The following is a 25,091-nucleotide window of genomic DNA, read 5'->3' on the forward strand; positions in this document are numbered from 1 at the left end:
TATAGTAATTACAGCATATTTGGAGTTTTTTTTATTCCCTGCGATTCTTTCTCAAGAACTTTATAATGTGTTATTGACATATAATCCTTCGCGAATTTTTATACGCAATTGCATAAATAGAAAATATATCTGTTGGAGGAATATAACAATAACAGTAATTTTATTCTTTCAGTTTTTAGAAGGTGTAAAGTACGTTTTTTTAACTTTTATATTATTGTATATATATAATTTAATTTAACGTGCATTATATAAAAGATACATTTAATATTTGTATTTTACTTAAAATTCTTATTGATTCATTATTATTTAATGCTGAATAGTTTTTAAAATAATAAAAACAGATAAAATGTTAACTAAACTTTTTTCGAAATTTATTCATGGAGTTTTGAGAAAAAAATATGAAAATTCCGCTGACACTGTATAATATATAACTTTCCGACAATGTTGCACATTTCGTCTAAATGAGTCCGTAAATTGCGTAATTTTATATAGCAATTATCTCTGAATATGCATTTCTTTACGTAATCGCTCGCAATCAAGGCTCACACAAATATTATCATTATCATCATTATCAAGCGCTCGTTGGGTCATATCAAAATTGCTTCGGTAGTCAATTTCGAGTTAATTTACATTACGTTTTGTCAAATTAATTGGCTGGTTAAGTTCAATGTCGAGGGTATAGGAAGATAGTAAACCGTTGTGGAACCTGCCACGCTAATGCTAAATAGGAAATAAGAGATTCTTGTTCTCGTGCTGCGCGCAGATAAAAATAATCCACTGACTAAGATCTAGATTTCGGCGATTCTCTATTATTACTCCGAGTCTTACTCACCATCAGCGGGAGAAAGAAACCGTATGTGTTATTTGTGCGATGATGCTCTTCTGCTTGTGAAAACGTGATTCAAAGACGAATAAATCCTAAAGAGAGAGAAATATTCCTCTTTCGAATTGGATATTTTTCTTCGTCTATTTGTGAAAGACGGTCTGTTCTTTTCGCCAAAATATTTGAAAACTGTGTAGATCGAAGGTCGAGTATTAGCTAGCAATAGGTATTATAAAAGCTATATTTTCACAGTAATATTTATCTGAATCACATTATTTTCTGAATCAATATGACAGCAATTAAATGTTATTCTTACGAGCTTTTATTTTCCCCGAAATGTATTCACATTCAAAGATATTACGACTTCAAGCTAATTATAGAATGGAAAGAAAGCCAAACCGTTCTATAGCTTTTTATATGTGTGTATATATATTGAATATATTCCTGATGACTTTATGAAGATAAATGTCTTATTCTAATTTAAGATTGTGAATTGAAAACATAAATTATTATTTTGCAAAAAAAATATATAATATAGGAACACAAATTAATATACATTAACTTATAAAACATGAAATAATGAATTTATAAACGATGGAAATTCTGACACGGATGGTACTCAAACATAGAGAAACTCGACTAGAAAAGTTAACGACTAGTGTTTTGACGGAAATATTTAACGCGTTTCTGAAACTCGCAAAATTAATTGCCACCGAAATTTTTTTGCGGTTAGAAACGGGTTTATTTCGGACCCTGTAATTGTAGCAAGGAAAAACGATCCTCGTTTCAGTTGGCTTTCTCTACTCGTGGCCGTTGAATTTATTCAACGGCCCTGCATATCCCCGCAACTACCGAGAATATGGCGTAAATTATCCTTCCTGTTCTGCGCTACTATTCGAATTTCCATAAAATCGTGGTTGTTTCACATATTTATTAAAAGTGCATTTTGTATTTTTAAAAACTTCGAATATTTATTTGCTCGACTAATTATGACCATAACTATTAAAACATAACTTTAGTGAGAACAATGGTAAGATAACATGTATATTTTTTTTCGAATGTAAAAAAACTAATTAAAAAGACATCGACATATCTTATATCGATTATTTATACATGTATACTTGATATTGTGTGTGTATAGTTATCACATTACAATGTGTTTCTAAAATTCATTAATGCTAAATAGTTATTGTGCATATATCATTATAAAGTAATTTGAACACATTTTTAATTGACATTTTTTTATCGCAGACATAAGAGTTTCTCTTTCGTTTGATATTCTTTCAAAATGAACACTTGATAAGCCCGGCAATTATTAAGTGTATCGAATTGTGAAATAGAGCTGGCAGAGGCGCCGACCGACGATGTGGATAATTTTGAGAGTTAATTGCAACTCCGATAAGCTATAGAATGTCGAGCGAGCTGTAGAGCTCTAAAAAAGCCGCACATCCTTAATCGAGATACTTTGCATAAACTTTCCTTGCGGTGCCATCGTCGTTTATCGTTAGCATTTATAAATAATACCTAACTCTCTGCGCGACTTTATGGCGAGTTTGGCGAAAATAATTGTCATTCCAAAATATTTAAACGAACCGATGATTATCGCGACAAAAAGACGAATAAATCAGTAGCCGTCCATTAATTCGTATAGAAATGGGATTTTTACGATTTTATCTCTTTCTCTCTCTTTCTCTGCCGCGCTCTGTTCTCGTGCTGCCACGAACGGATTTGCATTTTCCCGTAATCGCTATTCAATTTTGCGACATTGGTGCCCTCGGTATAACTTTGCAAATTTTCGCGCAGCTCAGCAACGGTGAATTTTTTATAATCCGCATTTTTGTCATGTTATCGCTATATACTTCTTCTCTAATTAGAACTTTGATTAATAATAATCAATCAATTAATGATCATTATTATTATACATATAATAATTTAGATTTAAAACTAATATTTGATTTTATTCTAATATTCTAATATATTTGATTAAACCTTTTAACATGTCTACTTTTTATTTTAAACGCTTATACGTGTTAATTTTGTTATATAGCCAATAGTTTTTTATATTTAATTATTGTTTAATTATTGTTAAAAGAAAATAGTTAATAGATTTGTGTCACAAGGTTTAATCTAACTGTGCTTTCAAATAACATGTCGTTTTTATCTATAATGAGCAGATAATTATATGAGTGATTAACTAAATATGTAAATGCTAATTATTTTGTGAAAATAATTTTGCAACAGTAATCAAGTATTCGAAATAATTATAGGGTATATAATTTTTGCGTTGTGAAAAGATTGTGATCAGTTCTGCTGTTGTTTGTTACTTGTCATCAGAACTGTACGACCTGATAAAGAATCATTATCTCGTGACACTGTTGTGCGCTTATCTGTGTAGAAAGAGAAAATTTCTACTTTGTTTCTTTCTTGGCGACGCACAGGCGATAAGTTGAAGCACAATCGTCTCCTTAATAGATAATGAGCGCGATGAAGCAAAAAAGAAAAAGAAGAACAGATACCGTTCATCCCTCTTTTCTTTTATCTTGAAACCCTTCCGTTATCGTCAAATTCTTTACGCACCTTCATAATACAAAAATAAAGAATACAGAAAACAGAATGTCGTAGGTCGCAGACATGCACGTGCTGTATAATTCTTTTATATATTTTAAATTACAAATTAAATTATAAATACAAAAAAAATAAAAAATATACATTCAAATATATATATAAACGTTTAAAAAAATAAAATAATATAAACGATTTTATTTTAATTAATAATTTTTTTTATTATTATTTGTGCTGTAATTTTTTAAAACGGAAAAAAATTTACGTCGTTTAGATATTTATTTATTCATGAAGTCGTCGTGACTTCTAATCTAACACAATGCAATAAGACGAAGGTGTGCGTGTATGTTTCCTATAGTAATTACTTGATTACAAAGTGCCGCCTCTATACTTAAAGATAAAACTTCCAAGCGAAGATTCAGATGACACGGCGGCGCGGTCCAGGGGCATAATCGATTACTCGAGATAATAATGTAGCTGTCAATGGCGGTCAAGGAAAAGTAAACGGAAGAATCGAGAGAAAAGACAAACAGATCCTCCTGGATCTTTTTCTTTTCCCTTTCTTTGCCTGGTTTCCGCGTAAGAACGAAACAAAAGTTGCGTTCCAATTGTTAGATCGAGAGAGGAAATTTTTTTTCGAATAAACAAATGACTTATAAATAATGATCGAAAAAGCTCGATAAAAAAATTAATGTTTACAATAATAGAGGGTCGATATTTACATTAAAATAATTGTGATCGATTAGTTACACAGTAAAAATTTGTGTTAAATTTAACAGGTATCGCATATCCCAAACGGTCCACAGAAATTTTTGTGTTAATTTAATATAATATGGATATGTTCAATGGAGATACAAATATACTGTGCTAATATTTTAGCACAAAATAAATGCAAAACTTCAAGTAACTTAAAATAAATTTTGTAAAAATTAACTGAAAATATGTTAATTTTTTCCCCACTTATAAAATTAAAAGAATCGACATTTTATTCTGTAAATGTTGACAGATAAATCTGGTCACTAATAAAATAGGACATATTTATTGTGTAAAATTGAAGATAGATGCACATTGTGTTATATTTTTACATCTTTTTTTCAATTTTAATAATTTAATATTCAACTTCAATTAACACAACACACAATATGTTAAATTAACACATGAATGAGTTAAATATTTCATACAATAATTTTAACGGGGACCGTTTTTAATAAGGAAACAAATTTTTCTACTGGTGTACAGAAAATAGAGTAATAGGTATATAATGCGCGTGATATACATATATTAAATATAGAACAAACAACGTCGGTCCTGTCCTTTCCCTCGAATTCCTTCCCTTTCGTCCCTTCGATGGGTAACGATGAAAGCGACGGTGTAGGTCAGGGCATCGGACTTTGACGTTGCGATTGTCAGCGCGAGAGATCGGACCGAATGGCGGAACCGCCGGGATTCCCTCGGCACGCCAATTTAGCAAAGTGATTGACAGACGGCGGCTTGATGGCGTTTGGCTTTAAGCTCGCCGGTAGTATCACCAGTGCGACGAGTTATTCTCCAACCGAATGATTTCCACTCGAACCACTCCGAAAACTGTCAGCACTGTTTCTTTTCGTCCGTGCATCGCGCGCGTCGCCAAATGTCCGACAATTTTATTATTTAAAATTAGCAAGTTATTAAAAATATATATATATATGAAATATATTTAGTACACACGTGGGTATTGAAAAAATAAGAGCGCTCTTGGCACTCGATTTAAGTGCCAAGTCGCTCTTTCTTGGGCATTAAGGAAATGGAAAATATAAAATCTTCTGATTAACTAGATGAATGAAATTTATAATTGAAGATACGAAAGGATTAATAGCATTATCGTTCCACATATGATTCGAATAAGTCCGAGGATATATTTCCACAAGCTCATATTTATAAAGAAACTTATATTCGTATATAAGAACACCGCTCTAAGAGAGAGTATTTCTAGTCTCATTATATATTTAACTCCTGGGTTTTGATTCAGAATCCCAAATAGGATATGAAGACATTTTAAATAGAATAAGAAATGAAATTATAAATTATCGATCGATACTCTTAACATGATTTTTCTCCCAAAAATGTGTAAAAGAGATATAAATTGTAAAAAACTCTGATCGCTATTTACATAACGATTCGTAGCGTAAAGCAAATGTATTCTTCGTTAAAACTTTTTCGAAACAATAATACCAAGATTTTTGCTTTCATCTTTATTCGTCGAACCTTTAATTAAATCGAAGCGCTATTTTTGGGAGACAAAGGGAAGGAGAAAAAGAGAGCCGCTTCTTCTCGCTGAGTATACGCAATGGTGATTATTTTCGCACTCGGTGGGCGCGAGGCCGCGCGTGTATCGATCCGATGCATTATATGCAAGACGGTTTTCGCAGTCAACCGCTCGCCGAAACCAGAGCGAAACAGACGCCGCTTCGTGTCGGCCTCTGTTTACGCGCGGAGAAAGAGCGAGAGAGAGCTTTGTCCGGGAATTAGCCGCGTATAAATGGAGGCGGCAACGACGACGTCGACGATGGAGTACGTCTCGAATTTCAAAGCGAGCTTGATGCAATATTATGCACTCCCGGAGAGAGTTCGAAGAGAGTTCGCAATTTTATAAATCGAAGTTATTTACGGACGCGATAAAGGATCTCATTGGGAAGCTTTTTCGTTCGCAATTGCATAAATATGTACGCATATACACATACACGCGTGCGCAATACGGTACCACAAATTTGCACGCATCGGCGTCTGCACGGGGGAAGATGCAAGAAAATGCATTTGCCTCTTATTGAAATGGGTAATAAAAAAATTAAGCATTTGTTTTCCTTATGAATAACGACTAGAATTTATTTGCATATTTAATATAAAAATATGAAAAGAAAATAAAAATTAAATAAAAAAAAGAACGAAAAATAAATTTTAATCATGCCCTCTCTCCTGAAAAAATTCTGCGGACTCATGTTCGCACGGGATATAAAATCAGCCGCGCGTACAATTAGAGAGCTTCTCCTGAGAGAGGAGGAACGAATTAATTGGCGCCGGGCGATTTTTCGCGACGCCGTTTGAATTATTTCTGCGTATACGCGTAGCATTACGCGCGACATGTTAATTATCGTAATTACAGATCGTGCACGCGAAACGCGCGTGTATAATGCACGTGTCTTGTAACGCCCGTGCGATATATCCCAAAACAAATTGCCGCCGTGCTTATTACTCATAAACGACGATTAATCGTTACGGCTAAAACAGTGAGCTATCTGCTTTTAATTATTTTACACGCCAACGCTAAATTGGCTATGTCGTGCGGGATGATACAGATCATTAGTAACGGGGCTCTCTTTTGTTGCGATGCCAAAAAAATGCTCAAATTACGATTTACACAAATTTTATATATTACATTATTTTAATTCATGTGTAATTTAATTTAAAAAAAATGGTTACGCATAATTTTTTTGAATTAAATTACATATACATTGTTATATATAATTGTAATATATATTATATATATATATATATTTTTAATAGTGTATTGTGTATGAAGTGCGGAAAGTTGACAATTGGTCACGAGTGCGGGGGATGGACACACGAGCTGAAGGCGAGTGCGACCACCCCACACGAGTGAACAATTGTCAATTTGCACGTGATACACATACTATTTTGCATTACAAGTGCAGGCAAAGTGGCTTTGTGCGCGTTTTCTGTGCGCGAGGTGGCCGATTGCACGCCGCCATTTTGCGACGGCACGGTGCGGGAATAGCTGTGTTCAAAGTCATTGTCCACGGCTTCAGCCGTGGACAATGACTTTGAACGCGGCTCAGCCGTAGGCAATGGCTTTGAATACGGCTTATTCACTCACCGCGTCGCCGCTAGATGGCGGCGTGGGAAATCGGCCGCTTTCCGCACAGAAAACACGCACACAAAGTGCCACTTTGCCTGCACGTGTAATACAAAATTAAATTACATGTGCATTAAAGTAATCTATTAAATGTGTGTCAAACTGCAGCGCTAAGCAAGAATTTATATATAAATCTGAATTTTCTTTCAATTTGCATATACATTTTTCCTGACTTATGATTATTTGTTGCTCATTATTTTCATCATCTCTTTGCAATATCACACTTTCGACCGCAAAATCCCAGAGTAGCTCGTTGAACACTAAACTCGTTTTCCTTCGTCTCGACTTGGCGCGGACGACGACAGCTTCTGTTTGTCCGCTTGTGCTCGCCCTCTCTCTCTCTCTCACTCACTCACTCATCCCCTTCCTACCCCACGTTTCTCTCGACTTATATACATTACACAAGCATCCAGCACGAGCCACTACTACCACTAGCGCGATTCGCGAGACTGTCACGATAGAGTCCACTACCATTATATCGGACGGCATTACGCTTGGCGGTTTCCGCGCCGTGTCGCGCTCGGACGAGGCGGAGGAATAGCGGCGTAGGAATAGAGAGAGACGTAAGGGGAGGGAGGGGAAGTGGTCGGAGATGCGGAGGAGGAGGAGGACGCGGAGTAGGTTGCGCGTGCGGCCATTTTGATAATCTCCCACTCCTCCGTCTCGCTCCCTCCTTTCCATGCGCCTCTCTCTCCGTCTTCCTTCCCTCCCGTTTCTCTCGTTTCAATCTTCCCGCCTTCCCTCTCTTTCCCTCATACATTCACGGTACATGCACGCACGCACATGAAGATCCGCCGGACGCATACCGACACGTGCGCGCACACGCGCATCTTTTTCTCTCGCGGCATGCACGAGCTCTCGTGATTTCTTCGCGTTCTCTCTCTCTCTCTCTCCTTCGTTCATTCACTCCCGGGAGAAAAAGAGACAGCGAGTAAAATTGTAGTAGTACTAGTACTAGTAGTAGTAGTAGTAGTAGTAGTAGTAGTAGTAGTTGGCCGTTCCCGTGACGGCAGTCGCTAGTGTCGCGGATTTCCCCTTCTCTCTCTCTTTCTCTCTCTCGCTTCCTTTTCTCTTTCCCACTCTTCCTCGTTCGTTCTCCCTCCCTCCCTCCCTCCCTCCCTCCCTCTCGGCGAGCCCGACACGCGTTTGCTCTCTCTCTCTCTCTCTCTTTCTCGCGTACCGATACATACTGCACCCACACGTCGCCGCGCGCGCATACGAACGTGTGTGTGTGTGTGTGTGTGCATCTCGCTCTCGGCGTGCGCGTCTATCTCGCTCCCGCGCCCTCCCTCCTCCCCCCGTCTCGACCGGAAGGTGCCAGTTTCTCGTCGACCATCGTCTGATGCGCAACGCGCTCGTTTCGCGTTCTACGTCTTCTCGGTGTCGTTCTTGCGTCACGTAATTCTGCGTCGCGCGCCTCCTCTCGTCGATATACGATCGTCGTTGATTTTTTTCGCGAGTGCCGTTTCGCGGGTGTATTCGAAGAGTGAGAGAGAGAGAGAGGGAGGGATAATTGCGCGACAACAGAGTGCGTTAAAGCTCTACCGGCTCTACTTTCGCGCGCGGTCGCCTTTTCTCCGCGCTACGTCATCATTGATAATAAATACATCCTCTACAAGTGCGACGTAGTGCCTGGATACATATATATATATATATATATACGTGTGTTCTCTAATCGGTTCCTTTAAAAAAAAAAAAAAAAAGTCCGATCTTTTCCGTGTGCAACAACAATAAAAAAAAAGCAGCAGACGGAGCGCGCACTTCTTGGATTAGCCGCTTCCCTCGTGCTGCTAACTTCACGGCGCGAACTCGCACGGGAACTCGGCGAGAGAATGAGAGTGCCTTCGTCGTTGCCGTTGTTGACGAGTGCCTCGTGTGATTACGTCGGTGATCGTAATAGTGATAATAATCTACCGTCGAGATCGCTTTCAGTCATCAGCCCGACGACGACGACGACGACGACAGCAGGCGTCATCGTTTGCTTCTCCTGAACGCACGGTGAGCTTTCCCCTCCTTCTCCTCCCCCTTCCCTTATTTCTTTCCCTTCTCTTCACACGAGTGAACGGAGTGCTGGCTGGCTTGCGGCGGTTTTATTGCGAAATGGCGCGTAATCAGCCAACATTGCGCGTAACTCTATCGGTACATCGTTTAGTCGCGAAGTGCAGCTTGATTCTTGTTGTTCCATAAAGCTGTGCTTCGAATGACAGGCAGTTTGTCAATAATTTGTCGCTCGGATTTATGACGCGTAATCATTCAAAGTCGAATGGCGCGCGGAAGATATTATCGAATTTTTGCTTTTCACAGATTTCCATCTAGTGCGTCATGATTATGTCATGATGCTTGATTAGATTTTTGCGGAAGAATCATATATCTCGTTCAGTCCTTGCAAATGTTTCTTTATACCTTTTTGTGCGATAGAAAATTTTACATTAGTTTTATCAGTTGTACGAATATGTAATTATATCTGAGAAAAAAATTTGATATATATTTGTAAAAATTGATGGAGCAGTTTTTTTTTCTCTCATTAATCGTAGACTGACGTAAGCAAATTGCGTGTCAGCTCGCGTTCGCTTGTTTGAAAACATCTTTCCAATTAAATACTAATTATTTTATAATTAATAATATCTCATCAAAGTACATTAAATATTTTCTTCTACGGGTTATTTATTATTTTTCAACGTGCGAATTAAAATCACTCGCCGCTGTCATCCATAAATATTAATTATCTCGTTATGCATCGAGAGAAGGCATCATTCGTTGAATGTTGTCTCGCGATGATCGATTCGACTCGGAAAAGTCAGGGTCAGCCATCGCGAGTTGTGCTTTCAATTCCCAGTATTCGATGATACTATAGAATCGTGCACGTGTACAAAATGCAAAAGCCTTTATCGCGACGTTTGTTAATGTGAAAACGTACTTCGCACCTAGTCGGCGATTTCTTGTATTTTTCTCGCGACACAGAAAAACCGTTCGACGATTATAAACACGCGTGAAAATCCTAAGACGACGTAATGTCGCTCGTAATTATTATCGCAGTCTCGTTCTCTCCTTCGTATACACTTCGGTGTATATTGCGCAAGTGTTTTTCACGATCTCATTGGCTATTTTATAAAGCGCGTATAGCGTCTTAAAATCTGTTTGCACCGCACTATTTTCAGAACGACGTGTTTACGACATTACGATATCAGATCAGTCTTTTCATGCATGCCGCAAAGTTGCTGTGCTGTTGCAAAGTGCAGAACTATGCCCTCGATTCGTACTTGCAATCGATATATATTTTCAAATTCTGGTTTATAATTTGTTTTCGCTTCACTGAACGTTCGAAACCCTTTACCTCGCATTTCGAAGATTTATTTTTATCGCACTTATATGTGCGAAACGTAATCGTTGGCAGCGCTCAATTCGAACATTCCTGCGCGAACGTATAAATGTGTAACATATATACACCCATTGCATTGTCGACTCGCTTAATTTGCAAAACAAGATCCACGAAATATACAATGCGTTGGAAACGAGGCCCCGCTCGCGCGTGATTCATCTCGCGGCATTAATAATGTCGAAATTTTGCTCTTACGAATCATATTTGTCCGGCGGGAAATCCCCGAGTAAGGCGCGAAGAAAGTAATTTTCTAGTCAGCATTATGGTCGCCGAATCACATCACATTTTGTGCAGTTTTCGAGGCGAATGTGCTCACATTTTAATGTTCATTGTTTATAAATTGTTTATAAATATCCGGGCGGATGAGTTTAGGAAAGATTATTTTTACTCTATTTGGTCTTAAAGAAACCTTGACTAGACTTCTAGTGGTAGTCTTGAATTCACAAAGATGCAAAGATTCTCCACGTGATATTTTTATTTAAAAAGAGAAGAAAAGAATATTTTTGTCAAATAATCTATTATAAAATCTCTCTATTCAAGTTTTTTTTTCGTCGAGTCCGTTCTATTCTTTGTTATGAAAAGTATTTGTGAATGATTTTCTCATTTTTTTTTTTAGATTTTAGGACAAAGTGGGAAAATAGATGAACATCTTCTCGAAAATGCTTAAATATAATAGAATTTAAAATATCTAGTGTTAGTTAATAACATACGTTATTGGATTTTTTTATTCAGCTATAAGTTTTGTCACCATCTCGATTTTAAAGTAATCTTTTTAATAACTAAATAACTTTACAGTCAATAAAAGAATATGTGAGAAAATATGTTTTTATATATACATGTATTTTTTTTTCTCTCTCTATATGTATATTTTAACATTATTATGTGTTTATATATATGTGAAATATGAGATAATGAATTGTGTATAGATCCCACGATGACAGATGTTGATAATATTCAATTTTTATAACGCTAGTGCTGAATTATAAATGTAATTATTAATTACAAATACAGTTGAAAACTTGACGAGTTAGATGTGTCGCGTTGTGTGCCGTGAAATTGCGCCTTTTTGAGGAAAGCATCGAGAATGTTAGGAGCCGCATTGTGTTCTATCGCGTTGCAAGAAGCAGGAAAAACGTCGCAGGTCATTCCGAGCGACGTTTTACGGTCGATCCATCTCTGTCCATAAAATAAATCTCGTTATTTTACGAACCGGCCGCGTGTCCTGGATTTTCTCTTCCAAGACTTTATCGTTGTCCAAGGACGATGAATCTTTCCAGCTTCGGCCGCGTTTTTCTTGGGACACAGCAGGTGGGGGAGTGTGTTCTTTAGTGACGTCACGAAAAAGCGAGGTTAAAGGCTCACAAATATGAAAGATAAAAATAAAATATGAGAAATACGATGCATATACATACACAGACATTTTTGAAATTCCCATTGATGAACTTTCATCGGTCTTTAGCTATTAAAATATGAATGTTGTGCGTGAAATTTGTTTTGTTATTATGAAACCATTATTTTGGCAATTGAACTTCAAATTAAAATTTCTTTTAATTTTCGTGAAACATAGCTAACATAAAATCAGTAAATTTATACTTATCAATTATTACATACAATTATTTCTTAATATGTTTGCTTATATATTTTAATGCATTTTGTTGCAGATTGCATTTTGAAATTTATATGTTGTTCTTGCTATTCGATTTTGATATCTTTTTATATCATCATATATTGTATGACGTTTAAATGGAGAGAAAGGATGATTCAGTCAGCAAAATTATACAATTTATTGTCTTGGAATTTTATTTCGATTTGTCATCCTATTTCATATTGTCTTGCTTCTTTTAATGCTTTCTCGGTCTTTCTCATGCGGATTGTTCAGTCATACTATCCGATATACATGAAATCCCATAAGCTATCTTCTATTTCTCATTAATAATGCGCAGAAGAAATACTTAATTCAGACAATTTACTTTTCTTTCTCTCGAAGCGCGGTTACGCTTTTAGACACGCCGATAGTCGCTAATTAATTATGCTCGAGCGAACGGAGTACTGACGTCACTACCAACGTCATTTTTCTCGAAGCACGAGGGCATCGAAAGTATTTGTCGTCTCCATTACTAATGTCTTATCTAAAAAAGAGCACGCATAATTCAGTTTATTTTTTAATATATGTGCATGTATATTAATCTTTTTAAATATAAATTCATATATCTAGTTTCGAAAGAATTGATATCTGAGTATCGCGAGTCGTATTTTTCTTTTGTCGAAAACTTTTGTGTCAATGGGAGTGGAGTGACGGATGTAGCTCATTTTTCTTTAATAGAAAATAATTAAAATATATAATAATGATAGAAATGATAATATAAATATGCATCTCTCTTCTGCCACGCGCTAAGTTTATTTTCTTCTCGCTCGTCGTCGCGCTAACTTGACATTACGTAAGTCGAGAGAAAACAAGGAGGAAGATGATCGAGGAGAGGGAAAAAGTTCAATATTAACATCGTGGAATCGCAGTGGCCTTTTAAAAAATGGTCTCGTGAGACGCTTCAACTTGTGTTGAAAACATCGGGTCAAAGTGTCGCGATTGCGTACGCCTTACACGCATATAGTACAATATATATGCACTTCATTTATAGATAGATACACAGAGATAGAAGCCAGCAAGGAGAGATGCATTTATATCTTTTAATTAATTTAATACATCAGAAGAGTAATAGAAGCAGTACGTGTGTCGCGCTTTACTTTTTGAAATAAAGTTAAAGTTAAAATTAACTAAATCGTAAAATATCTCTATAAATTGATAGGTATATAGTTATTTTTTTTATTGTAATTTATAATTATATATAATTTTTACAATTATTAAAAGAGACTTAGTTTTGAATTTAATTACTAGCTAATAAAATAATTTGAATGAAATTAACAAGCTGACGAATAGTCATTGGAAATTAGGTGCAATATATCAATTGAAACGCTTTCCAACATTGTAGTTAGTTTCATCATTTAAGGACATTTACGACACTACCAATGATTTATGAGTGTAGGTCTTGGGTCTTTGAGAGAAATATGCGGGAAGGAAATAAGGCAGAATGCTTTAGTACACTCGGTAGAAAAGGAGGTGCAACGGCAGGATGATAAATTTTATTGACGTTCCAGAGGCATGTGTGTTATCTTGTCTCGCAGAAAATTGTGAATCCACGCGAAGAAAGTCCCCGTGCATTTATGGTGACCATTAAAAGAGAGTTCGGGACGGCGGGAAAAATCCTGCCGTCGTAAAAGAGTAAACCGAAGAATGCCGTTATTGTCGGTGAGAGACGTTGATGCTCCTGTGGAGCGTCAAGGTATTGTCGAAGTCATCTCCTTGTGCGCACAAAGTGTTGCCGCCAGGCTTGCGACTTCATAAAATTACGACTACTTCTTAGTAAAGTTAATATGAAGATCGAGCTTGTTTCTATACGACTTACAAAAGTACACTCGCTGTTGTTCCATCCGGATGGATTTAACTTTGAAAACGACGCGCGAAATGCGAATTATAGCATCGATTGTGATATATTCAATAGGATACGAACACTGATAATATGCTGTCATAATAGTGAAATTGAATGAATTTTAAGTGCGCGCGATAAATTTGAATTTCTGACATATATGCATTTATGTAATTGGCAGATTTATTATTATTATTATCATTAACCTAATCGCAATTTATATTCAGGGTTAAAAATTAATTTTCATTTCAATGATGTTATCATCATTAATTAATTTAATTATATAGTTTGTGATGTTCTTCTCTCTGAAAATAAATTTTTTATGATATGTGAGCATTGTGAAATTTAATCTTAGTTGTTCAAAGGTTTTAGTTGTAGATACAAGTTTTTTTTCTATAATTTTTTTCTTACATTTTTTTTCTACAGTTTTCTACATTTTTTTCCTATAGTTTTTTTTAAAGGAGCAAATACAATTAAATTTCTACTTTGCCGAAGTAATCGTTGCGCAGTCATTTTAAACGAATTATTTTGTTTAATACCAATTAATTCTTACAATCATACAGAAAATTATAATTTATTTTTAATTAATATTCCACTTATCCGGCTAAATTCCACACTGAAAATTCACTAAAAATGTTCAATAGTATATACGAATGTGTAGGAAAGATTTCATACATAAATAATCTTATATACTCTATTAGCGTTTTTCCAATCTACAAGGATTTCTCGACTTGTTCTTTTTCTCGAAGAGTGTTTTGTGTTTGTCGCGAGCATTTTTACACGTATCTTATATTCATGAATTCAGCTCGTCATCCATGTGCCGTCATTGGATGCGTTACGTAATCAATTATACTCACAATGTATAAGCCGTAACTGGACGTATAGACTTTAATTTTTACCGAGGTGATACGAAGTTAAACGCGTTCGGAGCTGGTATCTGCATTGCTAGATGCGTTCAATGTCAACGCGGTAGAGAAGAAAATCATAATCCGTTACCTCGTCGAGAGAATGCTCATTTTTTTTTTTATTTATCAGTAAACCATGACCGAAATTTCAACATCGTCATTTGAATCATGAACAACACGAGATCTTAAACACTTTACGATAATAAGCTCTCGATTTTCGTGAAAAATATGAATACGCTGCACTTATTAATACAGTTATTAATTTATTATTAGTGTTATTAATAATTAGAATTAATAAATGATAAACAAATTAATTATATATATATATATTTAATTAAAATAATTAATAATTAAAAAGTTAGTAAAAGTAATAATTTATTATGGTTTTCAATTTTATTGTTATGTATTTTTTTATTATTTATGCACAGTAATTTTATTTTATTAATTAGATTCTGAATAAAGAAAATAAAGGACGTTTGATTCATATTATTTTATTTCTTAAATTAACTTTAAATAATTTATTTACGACAAACTTTAAGATAAGAATCTATTTATAATTGTTTTGTGCCGCATATTTTTTTCTAATTATATATAACATATGTATTTGTGTGTATACATTTTATTTTATTAAATGTTTTTCGTGAACAGACGACACATAAAATTATAAATAGAATTATATCTCGAGTTTTGTCGCGAATTATAAATCGTCGAAAATAAATTTGATTGAAAATCGTTATAAATGCGCATTGTATTAATAAATTGAATTGTGATTTAAAGAAAGGAAGAGCAAATTGATGATTTTATTATCGAGAAAATCGCGAATAAAATGCAAATAGCGTGTAGAGGAAAAAGTATTCATATCGCTCGACATGAATCTATTTGCGAATTACGGGAATATTTTGCGGGTTGTTTCCGCGAACGAGAGACGATTCGCGAGATTTCCAGGTTAAAGCGGAGTGCAATTGGTTTCCCACGAAAATATTCAAATGAGCGGACGTGCCAGACGTATTCCTAGAAGATGGTATTCGCGGAATGATCTCTCGAGGTCGCGTTTAATTTTCGCGATAGCGCCGAAGCGTCGATGAGCGGCGACGACAGTGGCTTAAATCGCTTTAATAAGAGTACATTTAAGGAGATTAGCGACGCGAACGGCGAACGCTATACTCTCGGCTTTCGAAGGTCGCGAAACCGGCGTCTTATTGCCGCCGTGCGAGAAACGATGTCAGTGTGTCAGTGTCAATGGAGCCGAGTCATCGAGTCCGCTCTGATGTTGATTGTGATTCAACGGGGAAAGATGATTTCGCTAATCCACTGTAATATTGATTCCTATCCGTAATTATAACGGTGTCAAACACGAGAGAGAGAGGGAGAGATATAGAGGTAGAATGCGGATAATGTAACTCGCGTGTAATATCTACATTATTAGAGGAGATTGAATTCATTTCCGATGCCTCTGTGACACGTTACTTCGCCATTGTTACTTTAGACGGTTATATAGCTCGTAAGTTATTTCGGATTATTTCGGGTTTCTGCAATGACCTCAATAGCTTTACGATATATTTACACGTATGATAAAAATCGATTGTGGATGAAATATATTTTTATACGCTTCGTGGCTTGAAGTTTAAATTAAATGTTTTTTTTTATTCTAATTTTTGTATTCAAAATAAAATGTAAAAAAAAACATACGAGAAACTATATCAGTATTTAGCGCGATCTTGATTTACAAATATTTTTTTGTTTTTTCTGAAAAGTTGAATATTTAGTTGATTTAAATATAAAGAGACTAAAAATATTTTTTGTTTCTTATGAAAAATAGAATATCCGAGTTTGAATATCACACAGAGATACAAAAATATTATTTTGAAATTCTTCACCAATTCGAAATATGAAACTCAATAAACAAGAGTGTATTTTAGCAGCAGAAATTTTGAAATAACGGATATGTATACATAAGTTAACTATTTAGTATAATTTTTTAATTATTTCTCTTTCTCATTATGATCTTTTATCGCACAAAGGAAATTATAAATCTAGATGTGTCATCAGATAAACACGGAAGTAAATATAGTGAAATAACAGCAGATTATCTCATTTCCTTTACAAATCGACTATCTTTCTACTCGAAATATATCTTTGTTCTCGCAAAAATAGTCTTAGCTTTGTCATACAAACATGACACGAGTTTGATAATAAATTAATAATGTAAGAGAAAATACGGAAATCACGAAAAGAAATTTGGAACAAATTGATACGCACATACATGAGGGAGATAGAGAAATAGAAATGCTCGAGAGGAGGCCATCGAATTGTCGGGAATTTGCAAACGCGCAATCTGCCGTTTAGCCTTCGCACCGAGCTCAAAATAAACGCGACAACTCATTTGCTCACTTCTCTTTCTCTCTCTTTTGCGTCTCGTCTGTCATCGTTCTTCTCCGCTCTTTCTCTCTCTCACTCAGCATATGTTGTGATCGTTCCTCGTCGCTGCTTTGCCACCATTTTCAATGATTTCCTACTCCGAGTTTCTTTCATGGAACTGTATAGTTATTTTATCAACTTTGTTTTCTTGAACTTTTCGATGAAACAATATTTCAGTTTCTATTATATGTTTAAAATTCTTACAGTCCACTTAGTATTCTTTAAAAAAAATAGGACGAACTTTATTTTAATAGAATTTGATTATCCCAACATATTCGTTAAGAATTATGTCGTGAGAAAAATGATGCAATTTTCGCCGAGTGAAAATTGAATTCGGGAAAATTTAACATCGGTTGATGGATGAAGTTTGCGAGAAGTTATTTAATATTCCATTGTAACTCCGCTATTTTAACCGAGAGCGTTTCCTGACGCGCGACAGTCACGGTCTAAAATGGACGTCGTCAGTCCTAGTTCGTGTTTAACTGGAACGCTTCTCATGCCTCCTCTCTTTAGCGCTCGCTGAGTGGTTAACGAAGCCCGCCGTGTCGAATTTGCGACACGTACGGCCACGTGCGCGTGTGCGTGCGTATATGTCAGTGTACTGTGCGGTCTCACGCGTGCTCGCGCTCGCACGGGTGAGCGGCTCTTTAAAGCATGTGCAAGAGACCAACACCATGCGAGAGAGACGGATGACTCTTTATTACTTTGTCGAAGTTTATCGTCTGTCTTCGGTGACACTTCAAATAAGAAATTGCGCCATGAATTTATGTTCAATTCGTAGTAATTTCGCGGAAGTGGCAAAAAATTTGTTAACTTGACTAAACCTGTCGAATAAATATTATTTTGTTAATTGAACATCAAAATATTTAAGTTAAATGTAACATTAAATCTAACAAAACGTATATTTGACTTAAATAGTGGAGAAATCGTAATTATGTAAAGATGCTTGGACGAGAATTCAAAATTATTGTATTAAAAATATAATTTTTAAAAAATTTTGAGCTGTAGTTTTTAGAACATAAGACGCAAGACATGATTCATATTGTAATCTAAATACTTGTTTGTCTGTGTAATTGGCACTAGAACTGTGTTCTTTGTCCCGCACCGAGTCTTAACATTAATCAAATATGCGCGATTCATAGATAGATATGTGTTTGTGATTTTATTAAGCTACAAACATGGAGATGAGTCAATATAGATTGTAGGTATTTTGATTACTCTTAACTCTTGGCAAAAACTGCTAGAGCATTATTTTATCATGAATTTCATCAACATGGAGGTACGTTATAGATATGAGAGACATTATATTTATCTCTCATAAATTTGCTCTTTATTCGTTTTTTTTTTTTTTTTTTTTTTTTTTACGTGCATTGTATTGCGATACGAAAGAGAAGCATCAAGTTGCTATAACGGGCGAATAAAATCGACTACTTCCTTTCACATCGTCTCCTCCCTGCTCCGATCGCTATAGGAAAAATGATCGCGCATTAAGTCGTCGTATTATTTGACATTCGAACGTCACGCTGACGTCGACGCGTGCGACCGAACGGAGTTTCTTTGCGAAAGCGTCACACATTTCATCATGCGGCGTGTCGCAACTGCGGCTCTGCTTATCGACAATTCCATTTTCATTCTGTATACTACATGGCAACAAGATTGCTTCTTGTTAACTCTACTGTATGCGCTAACGGTATTGTGTATTATATTTGGAACGTTATTGCTCGACAAAGTTTCTCCTGCTTTTGGCTCTGCTTATTTTCGCATTTGTATACATATCTTTTTGTATTCGAAATATTTATTCTGAATTTTTATCATTTTGCGTTAGACATATTATTACATAAGTAAAAAAAAACACTTGGGTTTTTTGAAGTATTAGTAATTTTTGTGTGTATATTATATAATATGTCTTATTTCATTTTTGTTGCATATTTTCCGCGGTCATCTTTTGTAATGGAATTATTTCGTTTGCTCTAAATTATATCGCGACAAAGTTACGTCGATAGGGTTGCAAGGGTACCACGAGCTCGACATTTACAAAGTAGCGAACCGAGCGGAAAGAGCCGAGCAACGCGCTTGATGTCCCTCGTAAAACATAGCCACGATGTTTTATTGGCCGACCAAGAAGACGATCCCCTCGTGGAGGGTGGAGTCGATAATGCAATAATCCTTTATCGCGCAATTGAAAAGGATGGGGTAAGAATACGATGAGGAGGAAAGGAAAGAAAGAGAGAGAAAACGGAAGGATATTCTTTGGTCACACCGAACGACTCGGATACGATGACATTTTTACAGACCGACGACATAAATCAACTTGCTCGTGACTCTCGGAGCACTGAAAACAGTTCGCTCGAAGCATCACTGGTGATTCTCTTTCGACTGTAGTCTCCTTTTCCTCTGCACCCTTTGTCTCTGGAGGATTTCGCAGAAAAGGGTCAAGAGGGAAGGATGAAAGACTAGAGTGTAAAATACCGGAATAATGTAACTGGCAATGTTGATTTTAGCTCTAAGAAGATTTTCACATATATAATTGTATTATTTTATAATGTAAATAAGGTATAAAAATATTTAGAAGATTATTTCTCATGAATTTGACATTAGTCTTGTTTTAGTAATAATTTTACATTAATAATTAAGAGAAAATAAATTACTTTTATTTTTCTTTATTAATGTGACTTTTCTCATCTTTGCGAGATATTTATTTATGGCTGGAATTGCGTGAAATAATAAGAAAATAATAAATACCAAGCAGAAAGGAATAAATTTAAAATTGTATTTTATCGCCTAATATATATATACGATATATATTTCGATATTTCAGATATCAAATTAATACTTAATTGAATTATTTGAAATAGATTTTTGACTAAAAAAAAGAGTATTTAACATTTTTATGGCATATCAATATAACGTATTTCCAAGAAAAAATTGTAAATTGAGATTTCAAAGTTAAAAATAGACGTAGCTAATTAATATAAGAGCAGTGCGGAAGCTCGTTAACAATGTCAGGAGGTATTTCTAACCGCGAGAACGGTTGATAAATCGCGCTGAGCGGAAGCAAATCGCGGCATCCGTCGATGAAAACGCCGATAGCTGACGCCGCTCTATAACCGTGTAATCCGGGATTTAAAGCCAAGACGATGGATCGAGACGGATTAGAAACTCTGTAGTAATAGGCGTCGAGCGCGGATCGACGAAGGAGAAGCGTGCGGTTAAGGCAGATCAAGTCGGATTTTCGATTTGTATTTCGTTCAATCAATGTTTACCTCTCTCTCTGCCGTTCGCATTAATTTTACTTTCAGCTTCCTAATATATTTAATTTTATCTTTCATTGTTGAACATTTTTCAGAAATAAAAACTACGCTAAATATATTTAAAAATGGTTTTTCTCTTTATATGATTTTTATTATCTTTATATACAGGTAATACAATAACATATATAACGCTTATATTACATCATTATAAATTATGAAATTATCGATTAACGCATATATTTTGTTTCATCCCTCGAGGGATGAAAATGGCTCTAAAGCAACAGTGAACTCTCTCTTTCTTTCTCGCTTTACGTTATCACCTCTCTCTCTTCTTATCGACGAGTTGCGAATCGCAGCTGGCGAGAGCCGCTTTAAATCATCCCTTTCTCATTACCATTTCAAATGGGCCGCGATTAACGCGAATTAATTATCTACGATGGCAATATTCCGCCTCCAGGGCGAACCGGGGTGCCGCTACTAATCGTTCGCTCGAACGACGAGAAAAATTTACTTCGAGCTACATTCACTATCCCAGTATTAATATATATATATATATATATATATATATATGCTGGCTAATTTTCGTTGCTACATTGGCCACGAAAGAGACGCGAATTAATCCTCGAAGGATTAAATCGATCGTGATGCTCGTCGCGAATTGGAAAACGCTGTTGGAGAATCGTGGTACTTAAAAAGTATATTAAATAAGTACAATAAAATTCAGAATACTACAGATTCTACGCTCGCAATAAGAATAATAAACCGCAATAATGATAAAACGATAAAACGATAATATGATAAATCTTTTACTTTGAAAGTCATTTATTTCACGTAATTTTGCTTTTAAAAGGTGAACGGAACATGAGAAAATGAAGTATTGAAGACGAAATTTGATACATATTATTTTCCTCGGTTCTAAAAGTTTATTATTTATATCAATAATATTAAATGCTTTTTGACGAAGAATAAATCCCGCACTTTTTCCTTAAAAAATTTATGGTCCTATAAATAATCGATTAAATTGAATAAAATCTGATTAAATAACATTTGATATATGTAAAAATAGTTAATTCGATCTGAAGTCTATTTATGGCACGAACCTACATATAGATTATCGTCTGCTCTATAAACGTGGTCCATGATTGATCGCGCACACATCGGGCAAAAATCGTACACGAAAGAATCGTCAAAAAAAAAAAAAAGAAAAGGAAAAGCGAATGCCGAACTCAAAAAGGCAATCGATTTCATTACACAAGAGCGGGGGATGATTTCGATACGCGACTCTCCATAGACGTCGTCGACGACTGATTGTGCCAGATTGTTAATCGAGTATTTTTGAAAACTGTCCGATCCATTCCTCGACGCGAGACCATCCGGGATTTCGATCGTGCAAACATCCAGCGGAGAGAGAAACTCACCACTTGTCGCAGAGCGGTCCGAGTTCGTTAGCTCAATGAACTTCGACCGTTCGGTGACAATGTCCCTAGATATTCGATAAAGCCGAGTCGACGAACCGACCGGAGTGTTAGCTTGGAATTTTGCTTCCTCACGTGGATTCGGGATAGAGACGCTCTTGATACCTTCCCGTTTTTTCTATGCGAAAGAAGAACGAGAAGGGTCGAGAGAAAAACGATCAGAGAAAATTATCTCACTCAGGTTGACTTTCCACCTTTTTCATCTTCATGGAAATCCAATTAATGCAATTGAATTGCACAACAATTATACTTGATTAACAAAACTTGATAAATCTTTAGATTTTATAAGGGAATTAAAGCACTTTAAATTAAATATCTCCTTTTTAGAGGTATGCAAAGTTTTCATGCTGAAATGTATAGACACTATATAGCGGCGTCTTAATCCTCGAAGATATTTATTTATCTTCGAGATTCCGACTTACATACTTTGTTTCGGAGTTTCGCAAGATTGGCGATTAGCGAGACGAGCGACTTAGCCGGGAAAAGAGCGATCGGTTTTTTGTTCTGGCATCGATTTAGTTAAGAGTATACTTTCTAGAGCTGATTTAGCGAAGCATGAAGCGGCGGAAAGAGAAAGAGAAGCCCGACGAAAGACACGCAGAGGATGTCGGGGTATCGATCGAGAAAGTGTCACGTGCGCGACGCGACGAGAGACTGAAGAAGAGAGAGAGAGAGAGAGAGAGAGGACTGCGACTGCATTCGGGGCCGAGGAAATATTCGCGCGGCCAAACGTGCAATCCGAATGCACATGCACACGTGTGTCTGTGTGTCTGTGCGAAAAGGACTCCAATGGGATAAATGGATACCAACGGGAACACACAAACGTGTGCGCGCACTCGGGGACACAAATAGAGCCGTTCTTAACTTGGCTCGATTACACCACGCCGGGTCACGGGGAAATTACCGAGTCGCTTACATGCACGAGACCGGGAAGGCGATTAAACTTTCCGTCGGATATTTCTTGCCGTCACGAATAATAAGCAGCTTTGAATTAATAAGATAGAAGGAGAGCGCGCGCACTTGCGAAAATGGATGCTATATCCAATCATATATTAGATCCAGACCGCTATTATTTCGGTAAAAAGTACCGATCGTGTGTGATTTTAATGTGTCTCGAATGTTCTTGCATTAAGATTGGAAATATCCTGCGTATACGGTGAGAATTAACCGGCAGCGATAATATAATATTGAATATTAGGGTATATGTAATCCGCTTTTCCTTCTCCATTCCTTCTCTCAGATATGCGATAAAAATGAAAAAGTTTGGCGCGCGACTTTTTTTCTGGAGTCGAGAGAGCGGAAGGATTGAATACGACATGCAGTTCTTATCATTCATTCGCAATTAAGCGGTTGCGGCGAACAATGATTACTGTCGGTGTGTTTAATTTGCATGACAATACAGCCGCGTTTGTCCATCGGCATGCACGTTTTTTTTTCTTTCTCTTGTCACATCGCAGCGAAAGTATCGCGCTTCGAGTAATCGATTCTTCATCGAAATAAGTACCTTATAGGAAAAAAAAAATATCAGAATTCGCTTTATACTTTGTATGCTCATCGCGAATTGCCAATTTATTATTTAACATTTATCGCTACCGCAACCTTTTGACACTTTGTACAACGCGCGACCTTTTCTCCGTAATATACTATATCGGTGTTTTCTGTCGAGCATAACGTATGTGCTAAGAAAATGTTTCTCGATCGTATTGATATATATTACGCACGTTATCATATTCTCACGGGAGAAAAGTTGCTTTGCTCGATTAAAAGCAAAACAACGACCCCAGTGCTCCGGGATTTTCCTTCGATCCCCGTCGCGTTTTACTTACGTTAATAAACTCGAAAATATTTCGCAACGACCATATAAGTAGTATATGTCACGCGCCTTGACAAGTCGTGCAAACGTATGTCAGATAACGCACATACGAGAAGGAAAATCGTCCCGACCGACCTTTAAACGTCTATTTAAAGCGCTCTTCGCCCCATAGTCGCTATTTTGATTGCGTTACGTGCCGCGAGTTGAAATACAAAAAGGCTGATAATGGGAATTTATACGCGATATTTTGCGGAGGAAGACTGTTATGACACAAAAATGCGGTATGATGTAGAAATATTTTTCCAGGAGAGAAAACCTCGTCAAAAGCGTTGTAAATTTCATGAAATAATATATTAAATATTATCTTTTTAAAATTTATTAATTTTAATGATAATTAAAAAAATTATTGAATAATATCTACATTATTTTTTTTGAAAATTAGTCAAGATTTACAGATTATATTAATTGCACATATAAAGATATGTAAATTAAAAAATTAACATCTATAAGGAAATGATCTTTAAATATATCACTTTTTTTAATGTCTAGACGGACATTGAACTGCGATAAATTTATTAGAATTATTTTTTTTCTTATAAATGCTTACAAAACTGTTACAAAATCGTAGTGTCTCGTTCGTTCTTGCACATAACGTCCGGCGTCACCGGAAACGCGACTAAACAGGTGTTTGCGCCAGCTGTAATCGCCCTCACTATGCTTCGTCACGAATCCCTTCTCTGTCCTGTCTTCGTTTTCGCCTTGTCTCGGCTCTTCGTTTCTCGTCTCTGCATCAATGCTTTCTAAAAGGTCGATAGTTATTCTCGGCGCTGCGTCATATAAGCAACGAAATTCCTTCGTGAATTCATTTTTCAGATATAAAAACCTCCGTTTATCGACCTTCACGCCAAACAACTAGAGCGGTATAATTATGACCAACAATAGACGGTATTATAAATTCATAAAACATTGAAGATTTGACAAGACGCAAAAATGATGACAAGTCTAGCACGTGACACGTCATCTGTCATTGATGCTATAATTATATGTATTAAACTCACTTGCACAAGGATAAA

The 25,091-nt window shown here is 36.1% G+C and overlaps 1 protein-coding gene across 1 annotated transcript in view; it reads left to right on the forward strand.

The window, feature by feature from the left end:
• Positions 1 to 25,091, forward strand: part of lilli (AF4/FMR2 family member lilliputian) — a 216,685-nt gene that overhangs the window by 65,832 nt on the left and 125,762 nt on the right. The window lies entirely within an intron of this gene.

Source organism: Nylanderia fulva, unplaced genomic scaffold, assembly GCF_048542155.1.
Source record: "Nylanderia fulva isolate GAGA-0341 unplaced genomic scaffold, ASM4854215v1 Scaffold41, whole genome shotgun sequence".
NCBI classification, from domain to species: domain Eukaryota; kingdom Metazoa; phylum Arthropoda; class Insecta; order Hymenoptera; family Formicidae; genus Nylanderia; species Nylanderia fulva.